The sequence below is a fragment of the Echinops telfairi genome, unplaced genomic scaffold (assembly GCF_000313985.2).
Source record: "Echinops telfairi isolate 266 unplaced genomic scaffold, ASM31398v2 ScPeMD7_31;HRSCAF=116, whole genome shotgun sequence".
Lineage (NCBI taxonomy): Eukaryota > Metazoa > Chordata > Mammalia > Afrosoricida > Tenrecidae > Echinops > Echinops telfairi.
In genome coordinates, this window is record NW_022103928.1 from 2,433,502 (window position 1) to 2,437,063 (window position 3,562).

Below are 3,562 nucleotides of genomic sequence, written 5' to 3' on the forward strand. Positions count from 1 at the left end.
ACTAAGGAAGACTGCAGAATGTTTGATACACTTGAATGATAATGTTATGAAGATTACTGGCAGTTTCATGGATTGATGGAAGAATGAATACATCAATCTTGGTAGAAGTACAGCCAGGATGCCATGGCATCATCTCACATGACTCAGACATGTTGCAGGAGTGACCTGTTTCTGGATAAGCCCAAACACTTGGTAAAGGGTGAGTGATAAATCAAACCCTTAACAAGAACGTTGGCAGAGTGGCTTGAACAATGAGAGCCAACCTGGCAATGAGAATGAGAATGCAGCGGAAGCAGCACAGGTTGTTTTGTTGAACACGGGATCACCATGAACTGGAACCTACTCGGTGGCACTAATAGCAACAAAGCACATTACAGAGTGCTTCAGAATATTTTCTAAGGATTATTTTTAAAGAAGGGATTCAAAACCCAGGTGCAGAACCTAATGGTTCTGTGTCCTTTCTATTATTCAACCATTCTGAGATGAAAATTCCTCACTTTTAAATGGGTGGAACTACTAGCATCAAGCTTGCTCAATGGCTATGAGAAGTAAATGAGACATAGTTTGTAAAGTGAGTATTGGAAAACTTTGCAACCAATTACAGCTGCTGTTTTTATATCAATACAATATGTGTAACTATTTCCATTTTAGAACCTGTGGTTGTAGTGGTAAGCCAATAGTGGTGCTCATAAGTAGAAATCAACCTTTCTTTAGAATGAGTTTCAAATGCTATGAACACTGTTGGTGGTAAATTTTCTAAGACAAATTAAATTCCTACTCAAAAGAAATTCTCACTTTATTCATATTCTGTTCCTGGGAGCATTCATTGATACAGCCTTAATGGAAGTTAGTATGGAATTATATTAAAGATAAAATAAAGATAGATATTCAACAAATGGTGCTAGAAAAATTAAATTTCTATCTGCAAAAGAATAAAATAAGACACATACCGTTCCTTATGAACAAAAATGAACTCAAAATGGATTAGAGACCTAAATATAAACCCAAGAGCTATAAGTATATTCAATGAGAAAATTGGGACAATTTAAAGGTCAGAGCATACACAGACTACCAAAAAATAATCAAGGAAGCATACACGGTGGAAGATAAAATAGAAGACTGGAAACTATTAAAAAGAAAACATGTACACACATCAAAAGACTTCATCAAAAGAGTAAAACAAGAACCCTCAGATCGGGGGAAAAATCATTAGCAATGACACGGGGGACTGTTGTTATTATATGCTATTGAGTTGGATCCAACCGATAGCGACCCTGCACCCAACAAAAGGAAACACTGCATGGTCCTGCACCATCCTCACAATTGTTTCTGTACCTGAGTCCATTGATGTAGCCAGTGTGTCAATCCCTCTTGTTGAGGGCCTTCCTCTTTTTCGCAGCCCTTTCAGTTAACCCAGTGGTTCTTCTCAACTTTCCTAATGCTGCAACTCTTTCATACAGTTTCTCATGTTGTGGTGACTGCCCCAACCATAAAATTATTTTCGTTGCTACTTCATAATTGTAATTTTTTTTACTGTTATGAAACGGGCAACACCTGTAAAAGGGTCATCCACCCCCTTCCCCAAAGGTGTCACAACCCACAGGTTGAGAACCACTGAAACCACACATGATGTCTTTTACCAGAGACTTGTCTCCCCTGAAAATATGTCCAAAGCAGATAAGACAAGTCTTGCTATCCTTGCCTCTAAGGAGCAAGCTGCCCTTACTTCTTCCAATATAGACTGGTTTATCCTTTTAGCAGTCTGTGGACTAGCTGCTAAAATCTGTAGAACTCTGCAACATGTCAATAAAAGAAGAAAAATAATCCAACTGAAAGGTGGGAAAGGGTTATGCATAGAAAATTCACAAGAGATGACACTTAAATGGCTGACAAACCCACGAGGAAATGCTCATAATCAATAGCCATCCGGGATTTGAAAATCAAAACAAAGAAGAGCTATCAACTTATATCCATAATGATAGCCCAATTAAAAAAAATAAAACAAGTGCTGGAGAGGGTTCAGAGAGAGTCTTATACACTGCTGGTGGGCTTATAAATGTATAGAACCAGGGTGGAAAGTGATGGTGAGATCTTAAATAACTGGGAATAGCAATACTATATAACCCAGCAATACCTTTGCTGGGAATATATAGAAGGACACAACATGAGCAGACATATGCTCTCCCATGTTTATTGCAGCACAGTTCACACTATTGAAAAGCGAGAAACAGCTCAAATACACATAAGCGAAGAATGGAGAAAGAAACACAATGGAATACTATATACATCCCCCGCAAGACAGCAACCAAACTATGAAACACCTCATGACATGGAGGGACCTGGGCACCATTATGAATAACCATTAAGGTAATGAGTCAAAAAGGGCAAATGTTGCATGAGATCACTACTATAGGGATAAACACAAAGAATAAGGCAAGCTTCTGTTCCAGGACACGTTCTTTTTTAATCTGATCTCCCAAGCAATGAGTAAGTGAGCCTAACTGGTGCCTGTGTCACCTCTCACACATTTCACCTCAAGAACATGTCCATCTTCAGAACCACTCTGACCGAGGAGCGCTCACCTCAGCTGGGGTCAATCTCTCAAGATGGGTTCAGAGTAAGAAAACCATTTCATTGCTGTCATACAACATTTTGCTAAGGTCACCCCAAATCAACTGACCTTACTGGAAACTCAAGTCAAGAGGAGTTTGCGGAGAGAGGAGGTAGGAGTGAGAGGTGGGGGAATGTCTCACAGAAGGCAATTGCAATTCTGTTGGTGGAAAAAATGGGGTGAAACCACCTCCCATCTGTGAAAAGGCTTAAAGATACCGATAAGAGGCAGATAGCTGTTATCTCAAGATTAGGGAATTGGCAGTTGGACTTTGGGCCGATCTCTTACTTTGTGGCTGCTCAATGAATCATGGCTCTGGATTACCATGTATTTACTATTTTAGTGCTCTGTTTTCTTTTTTACGACATTTATTAATTTGTTAAATTTGAATCTGCCCCCTAGGAATCAGTATTATTGAAAGTTTGGCCCTATCACTAACCACCATTGTTTCTGTAAAAGTGTCCAGGAAAGCTAAATCTACAGAGAGACACCTAGGGTATGGCACAGAATTTGGGGGAAGAATGTAGATCTAACAATGGAAATGTCTCAAACTTATTATGATGATTACACAACTCTTCTTAATATAATTGATTGCTTAAATTTGATATAGGAATTAGATGCCAATGCAATGATTTAAAAAGAGAGGCATAGAGTCATGACTCCCTAATTCCCTTTTACAGAATCTCTCTTTTAGAAATAAAATTAATGGGATATAAAGACATATGTACAGAAGGGTGTTTATTACAGCATTTTCATGCACAACTCAAAGCCTGGAACCCACCTAAATGCCCATAAATGGGGAAATAATCGAATATAATAATAGATATTTATGTAGCTATAAAAATAGTAGGCTAATAATATATATTTTGAACAGGAAAAATTTTTATGAGTCATTCAGTAAAAAAATGCATGTTTTAGAAAAAAATATATAATTATGTTGCTCTCTTGAAA